The 20,215-nt window shown below is 43.9% G+C and overlaps 1 pseudogene; it reads left to right on the top strand.

The window, feature by feature from the left end:
- Positions 1 to 19,875: 19,875 nt before the first annotated feature.
- LOC133511620 (5S ribosomal RNA) lies at positions 19,876 to 19,994 on the top strand (annotated as a pseudogene).
- Positions 19,995 to 20,215: the final 221 nt, after the last annotated feature.

Here is a 20,215-nt window from a genome sequence, read left to right as displayed (position 1 = left end):
ACACTCTAACCACTGAGCTATGGGGCCTCTGTGAGAGAGATCATCTAAAAAGAAAAATCCAGAAATCACAATGTATGATTTTTTTAACGATTTGTGTGATACAGCTGCAAATAAGTATTTGAACACCTGTCTATCAGCTATAATGCTGACCCTAAAAGATCTGTTAGTCCGCCTTTAAAAGTCCTCCTCCACTCGATGTATTATTCTGAATCAGATGCACCTGTGTCAGGTTGTTAGCTGCATAAAGACCTCCTTTCCACCCCATACAATCAGTAAGACTCAAACTTGTATCATGACCAAGACAAAAGAGTTGTCCAAAGACACCAGAGACAAAATTGTACAACTACACATGGCTGTAAAGGGCTATGGAGAAACTGCCCAGCAGCTTGGCGAAAAAAAGTCCACTGTTGGAGCAATCATTGGAAAATGGAAGACGCTAAACATGATGGTAAATTTAAATCGGATTGGACACCCATGCAAGATATCACCTCGTGGGGTCTCAATGATCCTGAGAAAGGTGAAGAATCAGCCCAGGATTACACAACAGGACTTGGTCGATGACCTGAAAAGAGCTGGGACCACCATTTCCAAGGTGACTGTAATACACTAAAGCAAAAATGAAATGAGGCATGCCATGGAAGATTCCCCTGCTTAAACCAACACATGTCAAGGCGCGTCTCAAGTTGGCCAATGACCATTTGGATGATACAGAGGAGTCATGGGAGAAGGTTTTGTGGTCAAATGAGACCAAAATTGAACTTTTTGGTCATAATTCCACTAACTGTGTTTGGAGGAAGACAAGTGATGAGTTCCATCCCAAGAACACCATCCCTACTGTGAAACACGGGGGTGGTTGCATCATGCTTTGGGGGTGTTTTTTCTGCACATCGGATAGGACGACTGCACTGTATTGAGGAGAGGATGACCACGCCCATGTATTGTGAGATTTTGGGGAACAACGTATTTCCCTCAGTTGCAGCACTGAAGACGGGTCGTGGCTGGGTCTTTCAACATGACAATGACATGAAGCATACAGCCAGGAAAACCAAGGAGTGGCTCCGTAAGAAGGATATTAAGGTTCTGGCCTGGCCTAGCCGGTCTCCAGACCTAAACCCAATAGAAAATATTTGAAGGGAGCTGGAACCCCTTGTTTCTCAGCGACAATCCAGAAAACTGTGTGGAGGAGAGGGCCAAAATCCCTCCTGCAATGTATGCAAACCTGGTGAACGACTACAGGAAGCATTTGATCTCTGTAATTGCAAACAAAGGCTACTGTAACAAATATTACCGATGTTTTTTTTCTTCTTCTTTTGCTTTCGGCTTGTCCTGTTTGGGGTCGCCACAGTGTGTCATCTTTTTTCATCCAAGCCTATCTCGTGCATCCTCTTCTCTAACACCCACTGTCCTCATGTCCTCCCTCACAACATCCATCAATCTTTTCTTTGGGCTTCCTCTTGCTCTTTTGCCTGAAGGCTCCATCCTCTGCACCCTTCAACCAACATATTCACTCTCTCACCTCTGAACATGTCCAAACCATCTAAGTCTGGTCTCTCTAACCTTGTCTCCAAAACATCCAACTTTGGTTGCCCCTCTAATGAGCTCATTTCTAATCCTATGTCCGGAAGAAACTGCCTTCCACAGCAGAACATTGTCATGGCATACAGGGCCACCAAACACAGTGCGACAAGATTCACTCTGAACTTCATGATGTTCGGGCGAGAAGTAAATGAACCGCTGAACCTTTTTTGCAGGGCTGCCTCCTGACCCAGACAACCAACCGACCGGTCCAGGGTAAGTGCAGCAGATGCGCAAGCGGCTCAATCCCACTTCATCGCCAGAGATGCCTTGGGCAAGTCAGTTACACACGCTAAAAGATATGACAAAAATTGCTGCCACACGCAGTACAAGATCAGAGATCCTGTGTGGTATCTACCGTTGCGTCAACAATAAAGTCCATAAATTCCTCCCATCATATAAAGGGCCATTCTTTATCCTGGGTCTATTCGACGATTTGATCTACCGAATTCAGAAAAAACAGAGAGCCAAGGTAAAAGTTGTCTACCATGATCAGCTGAAGCATTACCGCTGCTGTGACCCCCTGGACAACACCTGGGCTTTGGGCTAAGCACAAGAATGGAGACCTATGCAGATTCCACCACCAGCCTTGGAGGAGGACCCAGTAGACCGTAATATGTTCTCCAGTACAAGGGATGCTGGTCTTGGTGTTAATCCTCCCTCCGTCCCAGCTGCGACAGGCCCTACTGCGGTTGTTCTCAGTGCAACCGCTGTTTCTCATGGAGGAGGTGAGGATAGTGGTGGTGTTTAAATTTAAATAGTTTATCTCATGGTGAAAAACAAAATCATTTTAATATTATTACCATGTGATTATATGGTGTTTCAACTGAAGCATTGTCCTACAAATAATTTTCCTCATAATAATTTTTTAAACAGAAAACATTCTTCGAATTTAAACAATGTCCGTGAACACATCCTGTACACCCGCACAGTTGCAAGCTAAACACTAAAAGCAGCCACGGCTGCACATAATCCATTGGCAAATACAGTTGGGTTTTTTTTCCCAAGCATGTTAAGATGGGTTTTGTCCTCTAAGTACCTAACAAAATGTGTTTTTTTTTAAAGAGCTTGGCGCAGCTGTAGAGTGTTTGCCTCACAGTTCTGTGGACCAGGGTTCAATCCCGGCACTTCCTGTTTGGAGTTTGCATGTTCTTCCTGTGCCTGCGAAGGTTTTCTCCGGGCACTCCGGTTTCCTCCCATATTTGTATATCTTGACTGAGCTAGATAGGTCTTGGGCATATACTCAAACATAGCTGAATTAAAATACCTTCAAAATATCACTGGAAAAAGTGATACATGTATTTTCTTTTTAACTGTGAGGAAAAAAATAGTTATACAGTCATATATAAGAAAGTTTTTTAGCTGTATGCACCAGAGAAATCCTAATAATACTAGTTCTGTCATTGAAACTGTTAATTTCATATATATCTTACATCATTATTTTTCTTCATGGAAATGTTTTGTTGTTGTTTAGACTACAGTTCATACACAAATGTTATAACAAATCAGTTTTCAATTTGCATGTTTGTTGCTGGTGATTCCATACATTTTTCATTAAGTCAGGTATATTAGGTATACATAAAAAGAAGATTCCTTTTTGTTTAGTTATAAATTCAAATACTATTTCCAGCCACTATCCAAGTACTAAGAGCCTATAAATTGTCAATGTGATGGTCACATATTCTCAGACCAAGAAAAAGAAAAGAATATAAAATGGATAAATGGATGGATGCGTACACCTCTCTTGTTTACTCGCTTGCTGTTCAATCATCAATCAGCCCTGTTATTCATTCATTTGCAATCTGTTTGGGTCCCTCTGACATCAGGCAGCAGTGCACATCATGTATCTTATCTTCAATGGGCAGATGAGAGCTGATGTTTAATTCAGGACAGTTCTGCACTGCCCTTATAAATTGGAATAACTGAGTAATCCCTCGTTGAATTGTATCTCAGAATCTATGACCTCAATTACAGTAATCCAATGGGTCTCGATGTTGGTGGTATTGTAAGGAGATGCTTATGGTTCACCGTCCATTGGCTAAAAAGTTAAAACTGTTTGAACAAATGAAAACCCTGTACGTCTCTGTTCCCCTCAGCCGACGTGCTCTGCATCCGAGTTTCCCAGAACAATTTTAAAGTACAATCTACTGATTCACTATTGGTTCTGTGTCTTCTTCAGGTATCCTTGGCGCTCTCTCATTTGTCCCCTTTGGTCCGCCGGATGTTGGCCCGACTCCTCCCCTGCAGACTCGCGTGCTGGCTCCTCATGGTGGTGGTTTCCTGACAGTAGTTTTTCCACCAACTGCCTCTGAGGCCTGTCGTCTCCGCATCCTCCTTGCAGTTTGCACCGTCTGTTCTAAAACATTCCATTCTTGCATCACATACCCTGTTTCGTTCCACCAGTCACACGCTCAGCACTTTACAGTCTCACACTTTCATACACAGGATGCAGCAACATCTAATGAACTACTTTAAGCTCAAACTCTTATATTCCTTTATTCCCTCTCATGACCTCAGACGACTGAGGTCATCACTCGAACACCTTATTTTATTGTTAAACATGAGTTAAAAATCAATAGCCATAAGCTAAAAATCAGCAAAAAATTATAAATTAGTAGAAAATTCAAAATCAGTAAAAAATTTCATTCAAGTAGAAAATCAGTAGAAAATTTCATTCCCTCCTCATGGCCTCAGGTCCCTGAGGCCACCTTCACATACTCACATCCCGGACTCCCGGAGGGCCACAGCTGTCTCCGCCTCCTGTGGGTCCTTCTGAGGGATCATCATGTACTGGCCACCCGGAGGGAGTGGCTCCAACGTGCGTTCAATTCTCTTAACAGTTAATGATCTGATACATGGAATACAGCAACATCCGCATAACACCATAATAGCAGCAAACACAGCAATACAAATCAGGACTGATGCAATCAAGCTTTTATATTTACCAAAGACATTTAACCAGTCAGAATACCAACTGGTGTCCACACCTGAGTGCTCCTTCATTTTGTTACTTAGTGTGCGCAGACCCTCCAATGCCTTGGTAAGGCGACCGTCAGGAGACGTATTGTTGGGAATCAGAGTACAACACTGATCCCCAAAAATACCACACACTCCTCCTCTTGCAGCTAACAACATATCTAAGCCCATTCTATTTTGGAATGCCATAAGAGACGTGGCAGCCAATTGCTCATGCACTGCCTGGAGTGCTGAGGTGGTGAAGTTCGCCAATCGTTGGACACTGTAGTGGACATAATTAATCCGGTCCATATTTTTGTTTACTGTAACGAACAGGAAAATACTCTCCCATCCTGCTGCCACTTGATCCACCAATTTGTATTCATCAGGGACCCCTTTCGGAACTCCAATTGCATCTATGTACGTGGGGTCTCCTGCATTCAACCATTCTTGCATGTCCCTTTTCTTCCTCCCAAGGAAGGGGATTCTTCCCCACTGTCCAACACCTTCCCAATCCATTCTGGTCAGATCTAATGCTGTCACACGAATTGGCATGATCAGTGTTACTTGGGCGCACTTACTTGAGGCATTGGTGGGAAGCCTATCATACAACACTTTCGCTCCACACCACAGCCAAACATCAGCACGAGCGAGAGGGATTCCTGCTGGCAAAGACACACTTTCATTACACCATGACTCCTGGATACTTCCAATCCCAGGGCCAGTCCCATTTAACTTTAGGCAGGTGAAATTTTGTTGTGCAACATGGGTGTCAAAAATAGGCTTTTTCTTTTCCATTCCTGACAGTGGAAAGGCCAGGTCCAATTGGCTGCACTCTCCTTGGAGAGTCTTATTATACAGGAAACCCATGAGGCAGGTTTTAGATATGGCAGTTGCTGCTATGATTTTCAAAAATGGCCTTGCACCTAAACATACCAAACAATTCTCGTGAGTATTGTTAGCGGCCTGTTCAGCCATCAGGAGCCAATTATTAGTGACCGTAGAAATACCTGTGTGACTCCTAAACCAGTCATCCACTGTCGTCATTGTTTTGGCCGTGGTACCCGTTTGACGGGTATAATCATTTAACACTGGTGCTTCCCCTTTTGTCATAGTCCCATTCTCACAAATGATAATTGGAAAATATGGATCTTTTCCAGACGAATATGCCCACAACTTAAACCCCCAACATGATGTGTTTAGCACTAACACTTCTTGGTTTGGTGGCGCAATTGACTTATTACCCATTGCAATTGTCAATTCCAATATCTCCCCTTCTTTTCTTAGGAGAATCTTATTATGGAAATACTTAGCAATATTATTCTTTGACGGTGTCCAATAATCACCTGCCTGTGTGGTAACCAGGGAATCCCACCCCCACATTGTCACATGTCCTGTTATATACCACCAATAACCAGGGAACATGTCTCCAGTTACTAATGACATGTCTGCCATCACTGATGTGTACCACGCTTCCCGAAACCCTCTCAGTGCCTTTATTGGTATATTTACTTGGGTAGTTGTATTAGGGGCCACTGTTACTCTCACCGAATTATTGTATGCCCAACCTATTATCCAAGGCTGGTAGCCCTTTTTCTCCCACTCGTTTTCTGACTTGACCTCTCTTCTCCTTCTAGGTTCCTGTGGGCGTACAAAGGGCCAGTCCTGGTTCCGTCGTTGATAATTGTCCAATTTATCTAACAAATCAAGCCATTGTTGAGTCCAGTTGAAAATTGTCACCCAAGCGTTCTAAATTAAACACCTTAGTGTAATCTGGGGTAGCCAAAGCTAAATTAGTTGCACAAACAATGCATCATCCTCAGGGGTCCACTGCAATGTGGCCTTCAAATTTCGGACCCCTTGTAGTTTGACCAGGGCCCGCAAGCCTGCTGTTTTATCCACAAAACATGGGATGTAGGCTCGGCTGTAGCCACACAATCCCAAGAAAGACAGCATGTCTTGCACTGTCTCTGGACGTGGGTGTTGCAAGATGGAGCTGCGGTGATTAGGGGACATAGCCAAACCGGCTGGTGTTATGACACACCCCAGAAAAACCACAGACTTGCGACAGCACTGTAACTTTTTCCTTGACACTTTGAAGCCCAGGTCAGCAAGCTTCAACAGCACTGCTCGTGTGGCTTCCACACACTGGTTGGATGTTTCGGCTGCAATGAGGAGATCGTCCACATACTGCAGGAGCACTGAGCCTTGGGGTTGTTCACATGAAAATAACAAGTCCTTCAATACCTGATTAAAGATTCCCGGCGAATTCTTGAAGCCCTGTGGGAGTCGTTTGTACTGCAATTTCATCCCTTTGTAAGAAAATGCAAACACGTGTCGTATTGACTCAGCCAGTGGTAAACAGAAATATGCATTCGCCAAATCAATTACCGTATACCACTGTTTCTGAGGATCCAGGGAGGACAGGATGCGATGGGGGTCAGGAACTGGCAAAACTGGAGTTATAGTAATGTCATTCACTGCCACAAATCGTGGGCCATCCTCCATGTCACCCCATCAGCCTTCTGGACCGGCCTCAGAGGTGTCTTCCAAGAGGATGCCGGCGTTTCAAACACCCCCGCATCCCACAATCCTGCCACTGTGTCCTCCATACCTTTGTCTGCTTCCTTCGGCCATCGATATTGAGGACGGCGGACCTGAATGGAGCAATCAACTTCCAATTGGATCGGTTGAACCGTATGACAAAAACCAACATCAAATGGACCCTGTGACCACAAGGTCTGTGGCATTTGATCCAGCATCGCCTGTGCAGACTCATGGTCCGTCTGTTCCCGCCCATGATGGCAGTCCAGGAAGACCAATTCAAGGTTTGACTCATCTACCATTTTTGCCATTATCCTGTAACTTTTGGTTGCGGCCGAATGCCGCACATCTGGAATCTCAGTCATCATCCAGTCATGTTGTTGTGTTAATCATTTCACCATGGGCACCAATTGTCGGGGCTCATGGCCTGGCGACACAGCCAGTGTTACATGGGGCAGACGTTCCTCACCCATTTTTAACCATTGTTCTTGCTCTGGCGACAACTGCACATTCGCTGCCACTCCCTCTGGGCCTACAAAGATGCATGGTGACTGATGTGTCCAATCAACTCCCTCGATTTCTTCAAACGCATCTCTATATACTTCATCCGAATCCCTATCATAATATTGAGTGCAATGCAATGGGTCCACTGGGGGGTGGTACGGTGCCAATGCCTGGATCCACGGTTTCCAAAGGAGGTAAGTGGAGTAGACACCTCCCCCAAGTGGAGTCTCAGGATTCAATCTAGCCCAGTAGATCTGTGCCGTTTCAGGTACTGTGGGGAGTTGTGCCATCAACCACTGACGCCTAGGTGTCACAGGCTGGGAGCATTCCAGAACCTGTCCGCCAGGAAATGTCACTGTAAGTCCCTTCTCGCCGCACAATATCTGGGCTCTCAATGCTGACAACATGTCTCTGCCCATTAAATTGATGGGTGTGTCCATTGCATGAACATATGAATGATATGGTTTCTGTCCAGTGTTTGTGATTTCCGTTTTCAATGGCCGGGTAAAGGTTAGAGTCTGAGAACGTCCCAAGAAGCCGACCAACGTTGTAACTCGTCTCGACAACGCTGTACTTGGCAGTGGCATGTTGAGTGATGAATGTGTTGCTCCAGTGTCCACCAACATCTGGACCGGAGTGTCCGCCACTGTCAACTGAAGCATTGGCTCTGCCTGGCCAGTGCTTTCCGAGCTTCTCAGGCCCCCCTATTCGTCCGGGCCATACCACGGGTCTGCTTGGTAATACTGACCCCGTGGATTTGGCTGTGGCCACGGGCGGGGCTGCTGCGGTCCCCCTTGGTGTGGTGGCCATGCTTGCTGGTTCTGCTGCTCCACCCCTGGTGGTGGTGGGTTGGCATGACAATAACGTGCCCAGTGATCAGGGGACCCGCAGTTGAAGCAAGTCCCTGGAGCGAACCCATTCTGCCCCCGACCTGGGGGGGCGCCACGACCACGCCCTCTGTATCCACCACGGAACCCTTGGCCTCGGCCCCGTCCAGCCCCCACTGGAGTTTGATACATCTGTTTTTGTTTAACCTTTTCTTGTTTTGCCTCACCATGCAACTTTGCCAACTGTAGTTTAACCAAACTAGTCGCCACAGCATCAGTTTCCTTTTGATCTTTATTTGCTTTTTCCATGTAGATGCGGCAATGGTGTATTAAATGCCTCTTAAATCTCACTTCCGGACAGACCAAAATGTCCGGATCAATTCTCATAATCGCTTTCACCTCATTTGGGAGGCCGTTCAGCATCGCCGTCCTGAACATCATCTCAGCTTCAGGGTAGCTGCCTGGGTGTTTACCTGTGGTCTCAATCCACAGCTCCAATGCCTGAGCATAATGTTGCTCGGGAGTCACATCTTTTCCATAATTAAAAATTGTTGGCACCACATCCACTGGGGAAGGAAAGGCCGCCCTCAGCTCCCGAAACAACGCCTCTGAGATCTCCGCCAGGGGCGTTTCTCTCCCCAGCTGGCGGGTGCGAGCTGCCCCCTCAATATTCTGTAATTGAATCAGGGAACATGATCCCAAAATGGCTTGTCTAAAATCCCCCAATGCTACTCCCTGTCCTGACATGACAGCTAAGAATTTAGTAATCCAGGCTCGTGCCCCTTTATGCAGGGGGGGGCAATTTTTCAACCAATGCAGCCACATCCCGAAGCACCAAAGGCTCATAGTGACGGCCAGCATGAGTCACCACTCGGGGTGCCATTGTTTGAGGCTGCTCCTGCTGTGCCATCATTTTCCCTTTACTACGCGTATTATAGCCTCGCTCTGCCCTGGACATGCTCTCCTCACTATCGCCCAGCTTCTCTCCTTCACTCAACGCTCTGAGCATCTGCCGCTGTTCACGTAACACCACCTCGTCTTCCTCATCACTTTCCATTTCCTCCTCGCGGTGATCAGCGTCGCTGGGCATTGCCTGCCCATGTTTCCGTGTCCCGTCATCACTTCCTCTAACATCTCTCTTTCCTCACTCTGCACCCTTTGTCCTTCAAACAACTTCCACGATGCCTCCTTCTTCATCAGCATCGGAGTCCTCTTACTCACTGCAGGAGTGGTGACCCCGTCTCCTGCTAGCTCCGCCCCTGGCGCCAGCACGGGCGACTTCACACCCCCTTGCTGTTCTCCACGCACTATCTTTCACTCATTATTCACAGCCTGTTCAATAAACTGTATGGTCGCTGGCGCCATCCGTGAACCTTGATCTTCTACATCTAAAACCATTCTGCCCCCCAAGGTGACTACGGGGGCCATTACTGGCACCGTCGGATACAGTGGTGGCGCAAACACATACCGTCGCGAGTCCGACAACTGTGGTTAAATGCCTCTCAGAAATTCCGTCTTTTCTTCCACTTTTTCAATCACTTCATCCTCTTTCTTCACCTCATTCTCACTCTTTTCCTCTTTTATCGCTGCCAGCGCAGTAGTGATAGTTGCCAATTGGTGAATGCCTCGTCTATCTTTCTCCAATTTCTTCACTTCCTTCTCAAGTTTATTACGCTGTCGCCATCCGACTTGGCTCTGATCCTCCTTCATATCTCGAATATCTGCCAACATTCTGCTTTCCTTTTTCTGTAACTGCCGCGCTAACTTTCCCATGTCCCATGTTCCGGGTTCTCCGCGAAACAATTCATCCCTCTTTTATTTCAGAAACAACTTCTGACTCCGTTCTTTTTCCTTCTTAATTTTCTTACTTTCTATTCCACTAATCAACTGTGATTCCAGCTTAGCGTAATGACCATTAATCTCCGACCAGACTTCAGTCCGTTCGTCTGAAGTGCTGGACCCGAGACCCCTTTCACACTTCCTCTCATTCGCCATCCTGAAATCCACCCGCGCGTGTCCCAACCACTTTTTACGCAGAACAATGTTAGTTTTCACACTCACACCGCTTCCACACTGATACGTAAATCCCAGATTTTAAACCGTATCGTAACCACGAATAGTTCCAAACTATTCTAGTAGGTACATCCCAGATTTTATACCCTACTAATGTCCACACTTTTTACACTTTTACGCCGTTCCGCTCCGCCTTCCTCTTATAATTTAGCGTTGCCAATGTGCAGAATTTGAAAAGGAGTCTGCTTACCTTGTTTCACTGTGGGCCCAAGAGGAAAGACGGTCGGACATGTGGCTCCTTTGTCAGGTCGTCACCTGGTGTGGACGTGGGTCCCTGACCCGAGTCCCAGACTCTTGTGGTTTTTGTCGAAGTCCCGGACTTCTTTTACCTCTCTTGCATCACGTCGGGGTCACCATAGATTATTGGAAATTTTATTTCTAAATCATCATAAATTTAAGTTAGTAATCTGACTCCAATTTGTGACCTTACCCAACTGCCACTCATCCAACAATACGCGCGCTTGTTCTGCAATAGAAAGGTATCAGGAAGCTGGCATTTTCCCACGTGAGTGGATTTATTCCTTCAACACACACCTGGGTCTCGGGTCCCTCTCATTACAACCCTGTACGTCTCTGTTCCCTGCAGCCGATGTACTCTACATCCGAGTTTCCCAGAACAATTTTAAAGTACAATCTACTGATTCACTATTGGTTCTGTGTCTTCTTCAGGTATCCTTGGCGCTCTCTCATTGGTCTCCTTTGGTCCGCCGGATGTTGGCCCGACTCCTCCCCTGCAGACTCGCGTGCTGGCTCCTCCTGGTGGTGGTTTCCTGACAGTAGTTTTTCCACCAACTGCCTCTGAGTCCTGTCGTCTCCGCATCCTCCTTGCAGTTAGCACCGTCTGTTCTAAAATATTCCATTCTTGCATCACATACCCTGTTTCGTTCCACCAGTCGCACACTCAGCACTTTACAGTCTCACACTTTCATACACAGGATGCAGCAACATCTAATGAACTACTTTAAGGTAAAACTCTTATATTCCTTTACACCCACTGTCCTTATGTCCTCCCTCAAAACATCCATCAATCTTTTCTTTGGTCTTCCACTCGCTCTTTTGCCTGGCAGCTCCATCCTCAGCACCCTTCTACCAATGTACTCACTCTCTCGTCTCTGAACATGTCCAAACCATCTAAGTCTGCTCTCTCTAACCTTGTCTTCAAAATAACCAACTTTGGCTGTCCCTCTAATGAGCTCATTTCTAATCCTATCCAACTTGTTCACTCCGAGCGAGAACCTCAATATCTTTGTTTCTGCTACCTCTAGTTCTGCTTCATGTTGTTTCTTCAGAGCCACAGTCTCTCATCTGTACATCATGGCCTCACCACTATTTTATAAACTTTGCCCTTCATCCTAGCGGAGACTCTACTGTCACATAGAACACCAGACACCTTCCGCCAACTGTTCCATCCCGCTTGTACCCATTTCTTCATTTCCTTACCACACTCAACATTGCTCTGTATTATTGACCCCAAGTATTTGAAGTCATCCACCCTTGCTATCTCTTCTCCCTGGAGCTTCCCTCTTCCTCCTCTGCCCCTCTCATTCGCGTACATATATTCTGTTTTACTTCAGCTAATCTTCATTCCTCCTCATTCCAGTGTGTACCTCCATCTTTCTAATTGTTCCTCCGCTTTCTCCCTGCTTTCACTGCAGATCAAAATATCACCTGCATGGTCCAAGAGGATTCCAGTCTAACCTCGTCTGTCAGCTTATCCATTACATCCACAAACAGGAAGGGGCTCAGCATGGATCTCTGATGCAGTCCCACCGCCATCTTAAATTATTCTGACACACCTATGGCACATCTCATCGCTGTTCTGCTGCCCTCATACATGCATGTCCTGTACTATTCTAACATATTTCTCCGCCACACCAGACTTGCGCATGTGGTACCACAGTTCCTCTCTTGGTACTCTGTCATAGGCTTTCTCTAGGTCTACAAAAACACAATGTAGCTCCTTCTGACCTTCTCTGTACTTTTCCACAAGCATCCTCTAGGCAAATAATGCATCTGTGGTATTCTTTCTCAGCATGAAACCGTACTGTTGCTAGCAGATCCTTACTTCTGTTCTGAGTCTAGCCTCCACTACTGTTTCCCATAACTTCATTGTGTGGCTCATCAACCTTATGCCTCTATAGTTTCCACAGCTCTGAACATCGCCTTTGTTCTTGAAAATGGGGGCGAGCACACTTTTTCTCCATTCTTCTGGCATCTTCTCTCCCGCTAGTATTGTATTGAATACGTTGGTCAAAAACTCCACAGCCACCTCTCCAAATTGATTCCATACCTCCACTGGTATGTCATCAGGACTAACCGTCTTTCCATTTTATCATTCTGTTCAGTGCCTTTCTAACTTCTCCTTTACTGATCAATGCCACTTCCCGGTCATTCATGTTTGCCTCTTTTACTCTACCTTCTCTCCCGTTTTTTTTTTTCATTCATTAACTTCTCAAAGTACTCTTAGCACACTACTGGGACCAGTCAACATATTTCCATCACTATCCTTAATCTCCTTTACTTGCTGCACATCCTTCCCATCTCTATCCCTCCCTCAAGACTACTTCGTCTAGTTCCTTCAAGAATGTCTCTTTCAATTCGAGGTCACATCCTACCTGTGGGGCGCAGCCGTTAATCACATTATACATAATAACCTCAATTTCAAATTTCATCTTCATCACTCGATCTGATACTCTTTCACCTCCAAGACATTTTTAGCCAGCTCTTCTTTTAAAATAGCCCCTACTTCATTTCTCTTCCCATCTACTCCATGATAAAATAATTTAAACCCTGCACCTAAACTTCAAGCCTTACTCCCTTTCCAATTGCTCTCTTGGATGCACAATATATCAACCTTTCTCCTAATCATCATGTCAACTAACTCCTGAGCTTTTCCTGTCATAGTCCCAACATCCAAAGTTCCTCCACACAGCTGTAGGGTTTGCGCATTCCTCTTCTTCTTTCAACTAAGCCACTTTCCTCCACTTTTTTGTCTTGGACCTACATTATCTGAATTTCTACTTACCCCTTGCAGATTAACAGTTCCTGGGGGCGGGCGTAGGAAGCCTGGGCCACGACCTAGCTGTTATGGAATTCGTGTGACAAACGCTCATATATGTTTGGCACAGTTTTACGCCGGATGCGCTTCCTGACACAGCCCTCTGCATTTATTTGGGCTTGGGAACAGCCGACAGCGTGGACAATATTGTGCTGCCCAACGGCTACAGATAGTCAAAAAAAGAAAAAAAGACGCAATCGAATAAACAAAGTCAACACAAAAGGTACACAAATAATGTAGTGCCTCATCTATGTTAAAGTTAAGGTCAAATGAAAGCAATCACATAAACACAGTCAGCATATAAACACAGTCAGCACATATGGTAAACAAATCACATACTCCCTGAGTGAAATATAAAATATATATGGCGATTTAAAGGATATGTGAATGGGAGGGATTCAAACCACAATGCCCCTCACTCTAGTCGTTGAAAGTTCAGTCCGAGTTTGAGGTTTGGTCCTCATTGTATACTCTACGTAGGTAATGTTGTTTTGTTGCACTAAGCTAGACTAACTTAGGCCAAGCAGCTTCAACGTGAACGATACGGCACCAATTTGGTTACTAAGATAAACTGGGTACTAAGACTTGTTAAATTTCCTATAAGTCCTCATAGCCCTCGTCGTACAAGTTATGAAGTTACTCACGTTCAATGTTTCTTCAACAGCACGGTTTGATCACAAACACATCTCGTAGTTAGCCACCTAAGCTACGGTGGTCTAGGCCTACAAGCAAGTTTAAATTGTCGCCCAACTTGCCCAACTTCCTACGATGTACTCACGGTCCTCGTTGTAAACGAAACGTAGGTTTTGCCGGTTGTGTAAGTACTAACGTTTGATGATTACCTCCTCAACGAATATTTGATTACATACGTTACTTGATGGTCTCGAGCAATGTTAGGCTAGGCTAGGGTCGGCTAGGCTGCACACCTTCAACTCGAACAAATATGGCTGCAATTTGGGTACTAAGATTACACAGATGATGGTTTTAGTCCACAGAATTCCTCACCAGGGGCGTATCATGTCGAGTTTTCTCAACATTCGGTCCAAATTCAGCAGGAATTATTTATTTCATGGTCTTGCAGGTCGGAGCCTCCTTGATTAGTTGTCACCAGTTTGGGGGCTGGAAGCCAACCATTAACTTTGGCACTCTTACTGTTTAGAATCTAAGCAAATAACGCTTTGATTTTGAAACCGTTTTTAACAATCTTTAAAACCCCTTCAATAGTTCAGTATTCGGTGAGGTTTAGGGTAGGTTTTCATGCAATTTCTCAATCTTGTCACCACCTTGTCTGCTGTATGTTTGTTTTGGATGATATTGGTCAATGAAGCTTATAATTTCATCTCACTGTTGCCACAACAGCAGTCTGTGGTAAAGGCTTACATTTTCAGCCTCAAATTCACATTGGCATAGGCACAATTCAATGGATGGTTTATTACACAGTTTGAACATTCAATAAAAGAATAATCTACCCATTTCACGGTGCAGAGTGTAGCCAATACACATTAAATACAGACCAAGCTTTAGTTAATCATCATAATAAACATATGCTGGTGTATTCTTGGTACCTATGTGTAGGGGATCCAACCAACAAATATTAAATGGATGGATTATTATAATTATTATTATCATTATTTGATGTTTTGAAGGAAAATCTTCAATAGACAAGCCAAATAATTAACACACGCACATGTACACATACGCACACACTCAGGCACGCACACACACACACGACAAAGGAGAGGTGGCACAAAACACGCAACCATCATTTGAAATGATAAAGTGTATTTGGTAAGTGTCCATTGGATTTCAAAAGGATTAAAAAAAGCATAAACTGGACACAACGTGAGGTGTATAACAAAAAAGGCTTTTCACTGGTCTTTAAATTAATAATATTGCTGAACATTTGCCCGTGTTGAAGGCTATTCTTGGCTAAAATCTCATGTGGCAGTTGCCTCAGGGGTATTGCTGCGTGCACGTAAAAATTTGGAATGACTGCAAGTAGTCTCTCTCATCGTGTGACCTTTTAGATGTGTTGAAGAACGCTGACCATTATTTATCATTAGATCCTGACTGATCTTGCCAGTGTATAGAAGGTATGAATAATCAATGAAGTTTCAGTTCTACTATACTTCATGCACACATCTTTATAGTGTTCTCTGTTTAAGGACATAAGCGCTCATAATTTCTGCACCGAAAGAAGCAGTTCTGTTGGTTTGAAATGAATGGATATTTAAAAGGTGAATGAACCTTCATATATGTGAAAAGTTGAACCAAGGGTCCACAGTAAAAACCTAAATGCAGACAATTATAAAAGCAACATGAATCAACCAAATGTCTTTGAGATAAAGTAGCGGGTGTCCAGTCCAGTTCCTGGTCTGTTCGAGAAATTAAAGTAAACACAGTGGGCAACAGAACATTAAGCTTGTGCTTCCCTGCATTGTTTTTCTCAGGTAACTGGTGTATGTTTACTACATTTGAGAGTAATACATTTCTGCATTTCTTTTTTTTTTCATTAATTTCTTCACCTTTTGCAATCTAATCAGCGTTTAAAGTTATGTATCACAATTTGTATGCTTTGGAAGAAAACTGTGCATAGTCGGGTTTATCACCCTGTTATCGAACAGTGGTTATTTACTTGAAAATATTGTAGCAGTTTCAATGAAAAATCCATTACAGCTAAAACTGCAGAGCTGACATTGTCTCTTAACGGAAAAGGCCCACCATTTACGATAGTGCTGCCGGTAAAAGATAATGAATGAACCAAAAAGGGGTTTAAAAAATGAGATCATGAAGGTCATGGGCCCTGCAGGAAATGTTGCATTTGCTTCGGACAAATTAAAGCTCAGATATACTGAGTTTAACCTTGTAACATATTGCAGTTATAATTTACTGCAATAATTACTTATTCATTCATTCATTTTTTTTTTTGCCAAGACCCCACCCATGAATTATGGCCACAATATACTGTTGGATTAACCACAAGCCACTCCAAAAGACCCTAAACATTTTTGTACAGTAGTTTATCAATCCAGGAGTTTAAATATCTCAAATTTAGGCAGATTTCAACTGTGTTTGACTAATTTTCTATCTGACAGTGAATGTGCATAACATGGAAGGAGCAAACTCAGTCAGAGGTGAGAACAGATGACCTTCAACCCCAGCTATGCCCACTAGCTACAACTTCACGATATATTGTAGATTTTTTTTAAATTGCCTTAATAGAGTAAGGTAGATAGATAGATAGATAGATAGAGATAGATAGATAGATAGATAGATAGATAGATAGATAGATAGATAGATAGATAGATAGATAGATAGATAGATAGATAGATAGATAGATAGATAGATAGATAGAACGTCATACAGAGAGTTACTGCATTTTAATAATAGAAACAACGTGACACCCAGCATGTATTCCACCTTGAAATGTTGAACTGTTGCTGTGTGAAAGAAGTTAATTCTTAGTGTTGATGAACGATCAGGATTAATATCACATGAGTAATGTGTGATTATTATGCTAGCCATAGTTAGTTGAATGTCTGTTTTATTAAATTCTCACCTTACATTTATGTTTCACTTTGTTTTCATGAAATCCCGACTATGGGTGGTCTCCGACAGTGACATCGCAGTCAGTTCTGCTGTATGTTAAGTAAGTAAGTTAAGGGCTTTAAATGAAGCTAAGGTAAGTGTCACCTCGTGATTTATCAACTGGATTAGGTATACGCGTGAACGTCCATCTGATTAGACAGTTTGTTCTACTTCTTGTGCAAGTCAAAAGAGGCCCCATTTTTCTTGTGTGGCTCGTCATCACCAAAATCTATAAAAACATTAATTTAAAAGCAAATATATAGTGTGCGTTTGTGTGCGCACACACAGGCACATATATACATTTTATGCTTACATTTCAATGCAGTGGTATGTACCTCTACTTACAAATGTCTCTAGTAACAAAAATAACAGGTTATGAAACACCTTCTCTGAAAAATGTTCTCTTTTTAAGAAGGAAATTCAGGATACAAATGGAAAAAATGGCCGCTGGATTCCCCAAATTCCACCAAACTTAAACATCCTGTATCTTAGTTTGTGTGGCGCAAGAGAGCTGCTTTCCCCTTGGCTATCAGGGAGCTTTTTCCTGGCATTCTATTTGCTAGGAGGGACGTTAATCTACCCACTTGGTTTTTGTGGCACAATAGAGCTGCTCTCTTGGACACTCAACCGTCAACGAATCACGCTGGCGCTGTCACGAGCTAACGCGCATTGGAAAAGTACAACTTTTTCATTTTTGTTATTTGCAGGTTTATTCATCTTTCTTCCCCACGGGCCCCAAGAAACTCCAGTGTAATTAAGTTGTGTGCATATGTACGTTCATACGTATGTTTCCTCTTGGCTGTCAAAGTATTCCTCCTTCTCCGTTCCCCACGATGCTTTTTGCTTATCACTCACACTTATATTCGCATAGTCGCCCAATGGCAAAGGTAAATGAACATAATTTTTTATTGTTTACATTATGTTACCTTGAATGCTCATTTTTGGTGTCAGGGCAAGGGGGCTTGGAATGGATTACGCTATTTACATGTAAAATGCGCTTCAGCATACTAAAAATTCAGGTTACGAAACAACTTATGGAATGGATTAATTTCGTAAATAGAGCTCAATGTCTTATGTTACACATTTATATGTAATACGGTAATGTACGCCACCAACCTGAGATTCCGGAACTGCTTGCGAAATTTTGCCACTTTACGATTGTTAGCATTGCATATTTGTTGCTACTGCACCAAACATCATAAACGGCTGCCCGTGAGTTCAATCAGTGATTATAAGGGCTAATTTTTAAAGAAAAGTCATCACTGCTGCCGAAGAAGTGGGAAGTGGCTGAATCGAATGTGAAATTGTGGAGGAAGTCGAAGGAGAAAATAATCCACCAAAAATCATATGGAAGAGTTTGAGCTGTGGTAGAGTTGCACTGTTCCCAGAGATGGAGGAAGAGCTGCTCCTCATTGTAGCCGAACGCAGGGCAAGGGACTCCGCTATTAGCACTGTGAAGCTTCGCCTCAAAGCGCTAATAATAATGAGAAATAATGGGAACCAAGACTCTTGGGATTCAAAATTTGTTTCATAAGTTTCCAAGAGACCCAGTTCGTCGTGAAAAATGGATTGCAAGGGTACAGAGGACGAGAGCTTCATGGGTTCCAAATAACAGGTAGGTGTGTATACACCTACTAAAAAAAATAATCGTTTGGGGCAGACCACGTAATCGGTCTCTCATAACGTAACAAAAGATCCGTGTACGAAATATGTCAATGTACGCGTCGGACAGCGTCGGGCTGCTGAGTCGCTTCACCAGCGAAGGCTGCGCTTCGGGCTCGCAGATGGCGGCAGCTCTGAAGAACCCAGACAAGAATGCCTCACTCAGCTGCGTGTGCGCAGTAAAGCGCCCCGGCTCGACGGTGTTGTTCATCGCGTTCAGCTCGGCTCCGTCATAAGCCACCTCAGTGCTGAAAATGAGCCACACCGGCTGGCTATGATGATCCGCAATGGTTCATCTCTGCCACGGAAGTGGATCGGATGGGGATGCGGTTTGGCTGTGATCGCAAATCATCGGAATATGGCTCGAAATAATAGTGTAATATTGCCCCGAGGACTCAAAACAATAGTGTAATATTGCCCCGGTAACTTCACTCAGTTGTGTGGTGTTCCCCTTTTCGAAAAGAGCTTCCGTGTCAAAAGGGGCGTGTTCATCTCCCATAGTTAGGGTGCACTATGTGTTTTCATTGGCGAATGTCCAAATGACGTCACGAACAGAGTATGCAGAGTATGACGACCACTTGGATAACGTAGAATGACACTTCTGCAAGTTTGCGCATGGATGACGCGCTCTCAACTCAGAATTATTTTTTCGTATAGAAATTGAAGTGAATAATGTTATATGTATTTTTCATCACAATATCTATTTTAGAATGTTTATATGGATGACACTTGGGCTTTAAGGTAAAATCATCATCTAGCATTGAGCAGCTCCTGTATGAATATGATGTGGTGCATGACTCCAGAATCCAATTCAGACTACTCACCTCCCACTTTTTAAATGTATTTTTTTATTGTAACTTACTGGAAATGGTGCTACAAGTAGGTTCAATTCAAGTTAGCAGTAGTTACTGTTAATAAAAAAAAAAAAAAAAAAGGATTATGAAATGTCTAACGGTGCTCATCTTCCCAGATGACACATCTGTGATAGCTCAGATAGACTGAACTGGTCACCAGTCAGGCGCAGGGCAGATATCATCACCATCCGTGAAAAAAATTGTGTAAAATGACGTTGAAGGATTATAATAAATATAATCTGGCCATCCTACCCCGAGAACATCCGATCTCGTCAGATCTTGGAAGCGAAATGGGTTTGGCCCTGGTTAGTACTTGGATGGGAGACCACCTGGGAATACCAGGTGCCGTAAGCTTCTCTCCCCAGCTAAAATGTCAAGGGGTTGCATCAGGAAGGACATCCGGTGTAAAACTGCGACAAACAAATCCATCTGAGACGACACTCTGTGGTGACCCCTAACGGGACAAGCCAAAAGGAAAAAAAGATAATCCATCCATGATCTGAGTTGTTTCTCCTCACAAGGGTCACAGGACTGTGGGAGCCTATCCCAGCTATTTTTGGGGAGGAGGCGGGGTA

This window comes from Syngnathoides biaculeatus, chromosome 13, assembly GCF_019802595.1.
Source record: "Syngnathoides biaculeatus isolate LvHL_M chromosome 13, ASM1980259v1, whole genome shotgun sequence".
In the NCBI taxonomy this organism is placed as follows: Eukaryota; Metazoa; Chordata; class Actinopteri; order Syngnathiformes; family Syngnathidae; genus Syngnathoides; species Syngnathoides biaculeatus.
This window is presented reverse-complemented; position numbering and strand designations above follow the sequence as displayed.